This window comes from Anguilla rostrata, chromosome 12, assembly GCF_018555375.3.
Source record: "Anguilla rostrata isolate EN2019 chromosome 12, ASM1855537v3, whole genome shotgun sequence".
Lineage (NCBI taxonomy): Eukaryota > Metazoa > Chordata > Actinopteri > Anguilliformes > Anguillidae > Anguilla > Anguilla rostrata.
In genome coordinates, this window is record NC_057944.1 from 31,660,130 (window position 1) to 31,672,483 (window position 12,354).

Genomic DNA, 12,354 nt, shown 5'->3' on the forward strand with positions numbered 1-12,354 from the left:
TGGACCTCCTGCAGGTACCAATTCTGGATTATTATTTTTTTCTCCTCTCTCACCTTAAAAAAAACGCGCAAGTGTACTTCTGTCATGAGTGATAGTTTTTTTCCCCTTTTGCATTTATACGTGCATGCATGACCTTAGTAGAGAAGCAACTCCACCGTTAATCTATTGATCTTTTTTTCCTATTTAGCCTACATATAGGCTATATTGCGAACTAAGTTATGCAATAGCTTCAAAGTTTTATGTTAATTAACTACCAAGAACGTGATAGGCCCATCACTGAGATGGCGACCGATGCACTGCCATGATTCATATTCACATAAAATTTTGTGTGAAACATGATATAATGGCATCACACTGACATTTTAGATGAATTATTGAAGCACTCATAGTGTAATCCATTTTTCTCCAAGAAGTACTAGCTCAGTCAGATGAAGGTGTTGACGGTGCGTTATCTGCTCTAATTCACATATAGCACTGCCCGTGCTCCTCCGCAAAGATTGATGTTACCGCAATTCACGCATAATTCTACCAGTGGTTTCAAGTCAGCTGGTTAGTTATTATGCATCCATCCTGCTGACTCATTTATATGCATTTATTAAAAACTTGTCAGATAGCACCATTGTTTGCTTAATGCTATTTATTACATTGAAGCGATTTTTGCCATACCTTGCTCAGAATGAGAAAGTTTGCTTAAGTTTTGAAAAAATACTGTGATTTGTTTGTTCCTTGTTGGGTATAAAACCTCAAATTGCCTCAAAAAAAGTCAAATTATTATTTTAAATGCTCTCGGAAAATGTGAAAATTGTACTACCCCCAATTGTTGCTCGCTCTCCTGTATGACTGTTTCATTATAATAATGATCTGGCTCTTTTATGACCCTGATGCTGCAGAACATTGAATTTGATCATTTAAATCTGACATAAAATCAGCTGCTGTTACTCTAACTGGCTTTTCCTGCCCCAAACCATAGTGTATCACAGCGTCTAGTTGACAGGTGAGTGGTGTGTGTGTGTGTGTGTGTGTGTGTGTGTGTGTGTGTGTGTGCATGTTTGTGTGTGTGCTCCAGCAGAGGTGCTGTTCAAAGAACTTGTGGTGCCGAATTCTGTATAAGCAGTAGAAAGCACTGCTTCAGAATTGTTTATGATAATGTTATCAAAACAACAAAAATGTTTCATATAAATCACAAATGGAGAACGTGGCACAATTCCAGCTCCAGAACCACAACAAGAAATACTATGTAGGGCATAAAAGGGGGGAAACTTTAAAAACGGTTAAAAAAAAAAAAACCTTTCTACGAAAGTGTAATACACAGAAAACAAATGTTGAACAAGCATAATTTCACCATTCAAAAACAGGCTGAACAGTCAAAGTTTTATTTTGCACAAGACATGGTTGTATATCAAATAAATTCTGTGTTTGTTGATTTATTTTTCTATGTTTGAAAACACTGAAGTTCTCCAACTTTCAAGTCAAGAAAAGGCACATTGCATTCACCCCCTCCTCTTAGTGATGGTACATGCCAATGGTCAATCATTCCGTGCATGAGAAGGCAGGTCTGACAAGATCTGATTTATTGGATTGTTTGCAAATCTGGCACTTTGATTGGCTGCGGGGACCCGTCTGATTTATGGCAGAGTAGAAATGATGCATGATTGTGATTAGAAGGGAGAGATGTTGCGGAGAAGTTGCCAGCAAAGGTGAGTGCATCTGTGTAAGTGAACTCAGGCTGAAGGGAGGAGCACAGACTGCACTAGTGAGGACGGACATATGCACCCGACACAAGACAACATGAAATTTCACACCCACTACCTGACACGCCAGCATGCTACGCATGTTCTTTCTGACAAATGCTGGGAGATGCCAGCCAGCATTGCCTCTGGCCTCTTAATGAAGTGGAAAGTTAGCATGTAAGCTTGATGCACGCACACACATACACGCATGCACATTCATGCAGCAATTAATGTGTGCTATGTTTACGGTTGATTTAGATTTAAATAATTTTGAATACATTATTTATTGGTACATCATGTTGCTACCTTTCTTTATATACACGTGCACGCATGCACACACACACACACACACACATATATATATACTGTATATATAGTACTGTATACAGAACTGTAAAAAATTTTTTTTTATGAAGCTAAGTGATTATGGAAATCAGTTGGTCAAACTGCATATGGCATTCACACCTGTATCCAATCACTTGTTCAGCTGTGCTTTTTCAGGCCTCAGTGTGCTACCAATAAACCAACATGCCCCACTATAATATCCTGACCATGTTTTGGGGCAACCTCGATGTTGAACCTCTGACTCTGGAGTTTTGTAGGTTAGCCGGGGGGAAAGGACCCTGTTGTTGTACCTGACACTGCTATTGTTCTGCTGTGCCATTTAAGTGAGCCCAGTTACTAACTCCCCCCATCTCAGACTCCTCTCTCAATGACCGGCTTCTCCAGAAGGTTAAAAAAGAATGAGTGGGGGGGGGGGGTTCCTACGCCTCAGAGTATGTTTGGTTGCCCTGAGAACAAGAGGGAGGCCAAGAGGAGGTCTGTATGGGGTTTAATTTGGCGCATTATCCTTCGAAAGCTAATCTGGGCCCGGGCTTAGGGTCTTACCGCTGGCCGCCTGTCAATGGGCAAGTGAAAAGTTAAATATTCTTTCAGATGTAAAACCGCGAGGTTGAGGTTGAGGGGGATTGTGATGGAGATGATGTGGTTACCGAGGGCGACCGAGAGAGCTCCTGCTCATGCGAGCTGCTAATTTAATTAAAAAAAGAAAAAAAAATGTTCGGACCTAAGAAGACCGGGTACAATTTGTGCATATCCATATAACTGTAATCTGTTATACTGTGCATGTGTGCATCTCGTTGTTTTCAGTGTTTTCAAAAAGATGTGGTTCTACTTCCATACGAGGGGCGTCTGGCGCCCTTGCTGATTGGATGATTTACATGACTGATGTTTGCTGATTTCTGCTGATTGGCCATAGGCGTACAGAGACATACAGCTCAGTGCATGTCACAGAAATACCATGGTTACCCAACTCCCTTCAGACCCCAGTTCATTTTAAGAAAGAGATAATCTGCAATATAGAGAAAACAGTATTTCTCAGATCCACTGTATAAATCAATCGCCCATTCAATGCAAGTACCAAACAGTCCCCAGCAAAATAACCAGTTGTCCTGGAATCTTTGAGAATGTAGCCATAAAAATGGACTTAATTTGGTATTTGAACAACAAACATTGCAACAAACAAAATAATTAGCATTATATTCTTTTCCATGCTGAACAAGATGGGTCCCTCCGAGTCAAATAAAATTAACATTTCTTTCTCAATTATTAAACATATCATACAATATGCAGAAATCTAGGACTGATATACAGAATTTTATTGTACAGTGAACCTTTAGGAAGCTCATTTTCCAGCTAAAGTATGCAGTTTTATTCAATATGACAACTAAACAGAATTATCTTTTTGTATTTTCATTACATGCTTACATTACGTGTCCTCAGGGGAAAAAGATCTTCTGGATAGTTTTTTTGTGTACTGAGGGTGTAAGAAGCTTAAATCCAAAATGCATTAAAGCTGCCCCTAATTTCTATAAATTTCAAGTGCAGGCTTTGAAATTTAGAGGTGGTAAATTTAAAATACAAAACATAGTGGTTAAGAAGACTCATTCTTTGGTGTGTGTGCGTGTGTGTGTGTGTGTGTGTGAGAGAGAGAGAGAGAGAGAGAGGAGAGCAGGTGTGAGGGAGGGGGAGAGAGAGAGGGAGAAAAAGGGGAGAGGAGGCTGGCAGAAGAGAGGAAGAAAAGTGAAAGACTCTTCTTGAGAGAGAGAGATGTTCTAGAACACAGACTTAGAATCTTGGAAAGAAAACATTTAAAATAAAAAACCTCCTCTGCAAAGGGTTAAGAAAGTGAGTGAGAGAGAAAGAAGGGGGAGGGAGAGTGCAAGAGAGAGAGAGCATGGGTAAGGAGGACAGAGAGAGTAAGAAAGGAGAGAGAGAGAAAGATAGAGAGAGACTAAGGCTCTTCGTTGTATCAAATATCAAGTGCCATCTAGTCAGTCAGACAAATGAAAAGACTGAGATGTGGATGGGTTTTGGTCCTGAGCTCTAAATTAAAGGAGCACGGTATCTGAAAGACCTATCGGTTGTCTCAGCTGTCAGATAAGTGTAAGTGGTAATTATTTCAGATGACTGAAGAGGAGCTGAATCACACATACGTATGAATTTGTGTATTGAGAGAGGGATCATAAAATGCTTCCTGTGTAAGATCCAAGGCCAGTGCAGTTCTGGCTAAACCAATATGCTCCATCTTCCTGTTTTAAAATGAAATGTTAGAAAGGGAAATTAAACAGGTAACATGTAGATCTTGGAGTAGCAATCACAAAAAGTAAATAGTAGAACCAGAGACTGCCGAATAGAACTGAATTTAGATTACAGAAGAGTTTGAAAACACTGAGCACATACAAAAGAATAATTCATTCTGGTTTAAGGCAAAATAACTAACTACTAGACTATTACTTCTGCTACTGCTGCTGCTGCTAATACTACTACTACTAATAATAATAATAATAATAATAACAATAAAATTTGTTGTCCCCCCAAAAGTTTAAATGAAATCGATATCATTGAGCATAATAGCTAAGATGAGCAATCTCTCGCATGATTACTTACAGAAACACACTCAGATCACTCATAAGGTGCGTAGAGGGTGTCCGATTCTCAGACAAGGAAGGCGGGGAGAGAAACTATGTAGTGCCATTCATTTGGACTCAAGGTTATCACTTAAAAAGACTTAAATTACACGCACCATAAAACCCTTAATTACCGCAGGCTCTCCGCCAGTCTGCCTCCATTAATGAGCCGATCAGACCCTATCGTAAGGAAATTCAAAGCAGGCAGTGGTCTCAAAATTGCTGTCTGCCACCCTCTTAAGGACGGGCTGGGGTATTTATCGTCATTTAATTAATACTTATCAGCGCCTTAGAATTGGCCAGACAATTATGCAAATGCTCATTCTTGCAAGCTTGTGAGCGAATCGTTTCAGTGTAACGGCTCCTAATTGAATGACTTTTAATTTGAAGGGTATAGTCAAGGCTTATTGTTATTTGTGATAAATTACAATAACCTTGACAATCTGCCGAGTGCGTACAGTTTCAATCTGAAATCATTCAAGGTATCAGAGTAAAGCTTTGTACATTTTTATATTATCTGGTCTCATCCATTTATGAAAGCAAGAAAATCTGAAGGACAAACAGCAGTGAAAGGACAAAAATCCCATTCATCACATTCCTAAGAAATGACATACGTTCCAAAACAACATTTTTAGTTTGTTGATGATTTTTATTTTTTTAAGTGATGAATTTATGCGAGAACTTGCTATAAATTCATCATTACCCACTTTGTGGTTCTTCAAAGCTAACCTCGAGCCATGGCATTTTGTTATGACAGCACAGAAACTGTGGGGAGGCTGATTAATTAATCGTGATTAATCACTCTTAGATGATGCTCCTCCTTGGAGTAATTTAGAAACAGATATTCCAGTCTATAAACACCGATCTAACGGGTTTGGCTGGTGTGGAATATAAAAAGCAGTATGTTATTATCAGGGTGAGAGCAGAAATCATTTTATTAATGTACTCCAGATGTATACTGATCAGTTTGTCCAGTAATTACGACAACACAGTAGCATGTATTAACAGCCTGATTATTTTAGAAGGTTACCTTGTCACTTAGAAACAGAGCATAGTATCTGTAAATGTACTTATGAATGTATTTACTGAATAAGCCCCTTCAAGCAGCTTATAGATGGTGGTGAAAAAAACGGTTAGAAAAAAAATGTTTTTCTCGCTAGTAGTTGTGAAGAAAGCTTAAAAGCAGGTCATGTACTGCAACAAAACACAAAGTTTTATTGGAGCCATTTCCTTTTTCACGACATGGCCGGTGAGGAAGAGGCCGGCCTGTTTTAAATGGCGCCTAAAGCTTTGGGGAGGGCTTTACGGCCGCTATGAATTTTGCCACGGGGACGGGTGAACATTCAGCCGAGAAGCCGTTTAAAAATATGTTTCAAAATTAGGCTGACCATTCCCTTTTCCGAGATCCCTTAAGATAACCGCTCGCATTTTCAAAAAGAAAACCGAACAGCCAGTCCTGTTTCTCTGTGCACTTTTTAAGAGGAGCACACATTTCAGTTGTTTACTTGTATTTTATCAAATTCTATTTTCAGGCTATGGATGATTGGATTCCTCCATTGCCCAATCAAACCTGTCATTTACCGCCACCTCTTTTCAGTGAGCTTTCACTACAGATTGCCAACTTGTCTATTTGTGGGAATAGCAATTTCCCCCTTATGGTAATAGGATCAGGGGCCTTGTGGTATGCCGACATGATTGATGAAAGATTAAAAGGATTGTGGGGATTGCACAGGCTCTTTTAGCACCTAGCTGTGGGCCAATATCCAGCCATCTTGGTGGTATCAGGGTTGGCACCATGCAGATGAGTTCACTGCAGAAGACAAAGATCATATGGAAGAGAGAGATGGAGAAGGAGAAACAGAGAAAGAGAGAGAGGGAGGAAAGGAGGAAGGGCGAGGGAACGAGAGATAAAAAGGGAGAGAGAAAATTAATTTGAAAAATGCCTTTATTAAACTACTGCCACAAGCACAAAGATCAGTTTATAATACATACAAAAAAGAAAAGTTTCTTGGCAGAAAGAAAAAATCAAACCACCCTCTTCCTGAGAGAGAGGGAGGGAGAGAGGGAGAGAGAGAGATTAATTTCAAATCCCTGCACTTAATGTCCTCTGGAGAATGACAGTCAAATATCAGAAAGACAAAAAAATGGTTTCAAAAAAGCGTTGACTTCTAAATTTGGTGATAGTCAAATGCAGGGCGAGCAGAGGCAGAATGGTTTTCATCACGTTCTGAAGTCCAGACTAATTGATATGCAAATTTAGAGCCGATAATGTCCTCTCTGAGGATGCGTCTTAGTGACCAACCTCACTGTACGAACACCAGAGCCAACACGGGGTTAATGAAATGGCATGAACGCGTCGATCTCTGCCCCATAATCCTGGCGGAAATAGTCAAGCCAAATGCTTGACTCCCACATTTTTACACTTTGTGACAGTCCCTGCAGAAACCGGGGCACATTTTGCCAAAAAAATAAGTATGCATGTGTTTGTGTGTGTGTGTGTGTGTGTGTGTGTGTGTGTGCGTGAGTGTGCGTGTTTGTGCCCCTGGATACTACCTCTATACACACATCTCTTATGAAACCATATCAATATCCAGTAGTTGCACCTGCACCGAATTAATTCATTTCAGACCTCGTGAGTCGCCCTATTGTACTCCACTTGTCTCATTACCTGGCTCTTTGTGTGACTTGCCTCTGCAAAACAAATTCTGTTGCCTTTCACACAGTAGCCTTGCCACAGATGAAGCTGTGTCCAGCCATTCACAGGTTTTCAATTAAGGCTTACATGCAGCTCTTCACCGTCTAGCTGGTCCTGCAATTGCATATATTCATCAAACAAGGCTGCAATCACAAAGAATGTCATTGGGAAAAAAAAATTAATGATGTCCAGCCATGTCAAATCATTACCGCTTATCAATTTAGAGACAGTCTTCATCAATCAGGGTGGCACAATTAACTGCACTAATTGGAATTAATATTTTGGAGAGATTTTGTCCGTGAACAAGATTTTGTGTCAGTTGCTAATGATTTTGTAAGTTTCATTCCTCGTAAAGGCTATGCAAGCTTCCTCTGCATTATCCATATCCAAGATGCACATTTTTAGTTTAAGTTGGAAAAATATTTGTGCAGTCCTAATTATCACTGTTGACATTTAAAGGTGGACAAAGTTTTATTTTATTTATTTATTTATTTTAAACCAACCCCATAACCATTACTCTGCATTTCTCACACCTTTTTTTATTATGAATTTTAATGAAATATATTCATAGCTGAGGACTCCAAATAAGACTCAGGACTCAGGGTACTCATCCACCTGCCATTCAAAAGCCAGCTTCAACAGCATCCACGGTGTTACCTTGTGAGTGTACACAAAAATATTAAACCAAAACAAGCTTTTCAATTTAAAACTCCCTGCCACCGAGATTCTTGCAGAACACATTCCAGCCATGGCTTGATGAAGGCAATTTATGTTGCATGTCAAGGGTAGGAAAAAGAAGGGCTTTGGTTACCTTGACAAAACTTTTGTCATTCTTACACATCAACAGCCTTTTCAAAGCCTTAAAGTTTTTGCATTCTTCCTTTAAAAAATAATTAAAAAAGAGACGTTCCAAGTTTATTTCACAAAGCCATGTTTCATATTTCAGAGAATTGTCCTCTAATGGAGTATTTGGAAGCATTGTGAGTATATCCTGTTTATTTTTTAAATTGCACAACAACAACAACAATATTAATAACAATAACTACAATTATAATAATAATAATAACAAATAATACTAATATGACTACTACTACTAATAATAATGATTATTATTATTTTTATTGTTATTATTAATAATAATCATAATCAGAATAATTACACCAATAATAATAATAATCATCATCATCATCTTCATCATCATCATCATCATCCAGAACATGCCAGGTTGAACATTTACATATCTGTGAAATGCACACATTATATAACCACCTAAAATATTTAACCTTTGACACTAAAAGTTCAAATGTCCCCCTTTCTCTCCCTGTGTGTGTGTGTGTGTGATATGCATCACTATGTTACATGTCATCGCACTTGTTACCCTACCTTAAACAGGACAGTATTGTTATTACAAAAATAAATGTATAAATATAATAAGCTATTTAAAAAGGATGGTCGTTGGTATGAAGGGTGTGTAACAAGGACTTTGTGAATACTAACGGCCCCAGTGTACAGAGGGCCCAGAGCTGGTGATTGTGAGCACTGCAAGCAGCCATGACAAACTGTAAATGTGGCATTTTGATTCCTGTCAGACGATATTGATTCTGAAAGTATTTCTGTGTTCCTGAGCCTCTTTTAAAAAATCTCACCACCGCGTTTAAGAGTGCTCACATGCAGCATGAGAACTACACACACACAAGTGGAGTGGAGGGAGGGAGGGAGGGGGAGAGAGAGAGAGAGAGAGAGAGAGAAGGGGAGGGAGAGAAGGTGAGAGGGAGGGGATGAGAGAGAGAGAGAAAAAAAGAGAGAGAGACTCCAGCACAGTCTCTCCGTGACTGAAAGCCAAAGTTAACGAAAAACACATTCTGAGGAAACTGACTAAATTCCCCCAGTTAAACTGAATTATTTAACCGTGTTTTCTTTGCATGGTATTGCTTTGTTTCAATGTTTTGAATAAAATACTTTCGGGGTTTCACGCAGGATGTGTGCGGATGCCCCTGGGCTAGTATAACATGGCAAAATCAGGGTTTCACACAACAAATGTCACATGTGCTCATGTGTAAACACTGGAAGCCTTTCTGAATAATGATACAGGAGACAGGAAGCTGTTTAGGGAAAACCACAACATTGTTTCTGTGGAGCTCCTACGAAGGTGAAGAAGAAAAAGAGACTAATTTCAGGGCAAAATTACCTCAGCAAATTACCTTCATAATATCAGACTCATGTTTGTAATATAATTAAATGAAAAAAAGATGAACTTGTTTGGAAATATAGAAATATGAAAGAAATGACATGTCACGTTTCTTTATAACTGCTAATTAGAAAATGTGACTGGTATTTAATGTCGAAGCATAACTGGACAAGAAATATGCCTTTAATATGAATGTGGTCATACTGTGAGCCACAAAATAGAAATACAGTAACGGGAGGAGGTGCAGGCATTGATGGGCTGGGAGAGAAGGACATTAGCAGAGTGGAGGGGTTGGAGGGGGGATAGGCTTATGTTAAGGTCTGGTCAGTTTCCAGTGTCTGTATGATCTGGCTGAATTTCACTAAATGATATTCTTTTTGGAAATACCATCATTGCTCAGACATAAGTACTATACTTCTTCATATCACTGTGCTTATAATAAATGCAAAATATATTAAAATATATTGGTAGCATATGAAGAGGCCCACAACTCCCACAAGAAGGATATAATGCTCGTATGGTTATAACAATTATTAACTGACAAAAAACTGACGCATTTTGACCGCGTCATCCGTTGAATGCTCTGAAAAACGCCCTCAGGAAGACACGATCGAGACGCGTCAGTATTGCGATTATTACTCTGCCCAATAAAATAAGTGCTATAATCATATGAGCAGTAGATCCTTTTTGTGGGAGCTGCGGTCCGCTTTACATCTTCACATGAAAGTACCCCAGAACCAGCACCCCAACCCACCAACTGAGGGAGGCCTACTGTGGTGCCAGCAGTCCACTTCACACTGTAATGTTGGTAGCATAACGGTAAGAAATTCAATCGGCTGACTATTTTTCATCCCCATCACAAAAAAAGTATTTTGTTTCACAATACAAGCTCAGTGTTAGTGAAAGGGTTTGAAGATTTTTCCAAGGAAATTATGAGATCTCAAGTGTGATGTTCTCCAATGCCTTCCTTGCTTGATTGACAGCTATTTCTATCCAGTTACTGCCCAAGAGGCCCATCCAATCGTTCACTGATACTGAATTTTAAATTTGATAATACCCACCGGAGACAAATACGAGGATTGGAGGAGGAGGCGTATTCATTACAAACTCACTGTTTGCTGTACACTTGGCACATCGCTATGATTTCCACACTAACAACACTGCCAGTGTGGAACAACTCCTGTAATATTGTTGTGACTGTAGCGTGTGTAAACCGTGTCTATTTTCTATGAACGAACACACAGAGCTCAAGTTCTGTTGATAGACTAAGACATTAAGTGAGATATTGTGTATTCAGTTTTTACATTCATATCATAGCATAGAAAACAAATACAACCCAACCAGAAATCTCAGGAGCATGGTGCACTGTAAAAAATTTCAAGAACCATAGCTGTGGTTCTTCACAGTCAGCATAAAAAAACATTTTTTGTTTTATTTTGTTATAATGTTATAAAAAAAAGCTTTAAGCAAATTTTTTTATTTTTTTTTACATAAAACATACACTTGGAGATGCACTATAATTTGCTAGAAGTTGTTGCAAGTACAGGCAAGTCACCCTCTGTAAAACTCTATGACTCATACAGAGGCCAGGCACGCCCACAGCCTATAATAAATTAAGCGGCCGGATGCAGCACTTCGGATAGAATTCGACCTTCAGATGGCCCCCAAAAGCAGGCGAAAGACCCCCCCTAGTCTGTCACACTCAAGCGGCGAGCCTCGGCAGGCTGCCTCGGGCATCGTAACGCACGTCGAAGGGCAGTGTCACAGGCGCAGGTCCAACGCTCGGGATTCGGTGGCTCCCCCCTCCACCCCACCCCCCAGACCACAGCGGTAACACGCTGCCCCGAGTTGTGACCGGTGTGACCCACGGGTCATCTCTGTGTCCGCGTGAAGTTGAAACGGCCTGAAGTAAGATGCTCTGTCCGGAGAAGCCAGAGAGCACAGCACAACTGGTCTCTGTTAATCACAAACTCAGGGGAGTTCATTTTAAATCCACTAAACTACAGTGAAATGCCTTTTGCTTAAAATATTTTTGATAATAGATCAAAAAAAGCAAGTACTACAATTTTATATATGTACGTATATGTAGATGCCAATACCAAATATTTATTTATTTATTATATTGTTTCTATTCTGAAATATATTAATATATATGTTATAAAATATACAATGTGCGTATATAAGAATGTATATATATATATATACAAAAACAAACGAGGGATTAAACTAATACACACATACATGCATACATACGTACATAGACAGATAGACACGCAGACACACAGATGAAGACTTCGATGAGCTGAACGCTGGTGGCTTGTGGAAGTGTGCAGTGAGAGCTCGATCTTACCCCGGTGAGGGATGTGATTTAATCTGGGGCCCCGGTCTAATGACCCGCCTCCAGATTTATGCAGGACAGACAAGCGGGTGTGAGGCGTTAGCAGGACCCTACCCAATGGCGGGACGGCGCACTCCCCCCCCCCCCACCGCACCGCACCGCACCGCCCGGTAAACGGATGCGGGGCATCGCCAATCTCTCGAACGCATCGCGAGGAAACTCGTTACGGATCACTTTCTCTGTTGTCGAATTGACGGGGCAGTGGCCGGGATCGGCTGAAAATAAGAGACGCGGAGACCGCAGTCAGAAGATTTATAGATCGACGTAATGAAATTCTCCCCTGGAGCACTAAACCTGAAATGTATATTTGACTGCACTAAAAACCTGTTGGCCTTTGAACCGTCTGCAATAACCGGCAGGATAAAAATGCTTAC

The 12,354-nt window shown here is 39.9% G+C and overlaps 1 long non-coding RNA gene across 1 annotated transcript in view; it reads right to left on the bottom strand.

The window, feature by feature from the left end:
• Positions 1-5,159: 5,159 nt before the first annotated feature.
• LOC135235789 (uncharacterized) overlaps positions 5,160-12,354 on the bottom strand; it is a 188,671-nt gene continuing 181,476 nt past the window's right edge. Inside the window, exon 3 of the long non-coding RNA XR_010324437.1 lies at positions 5,160-6,509. This is a non-coding gene — a long non-coding RNA (uncharacterized LOC135235789). The remainder of the gene's footprint in view (positions 6,510-12,354) is intronic.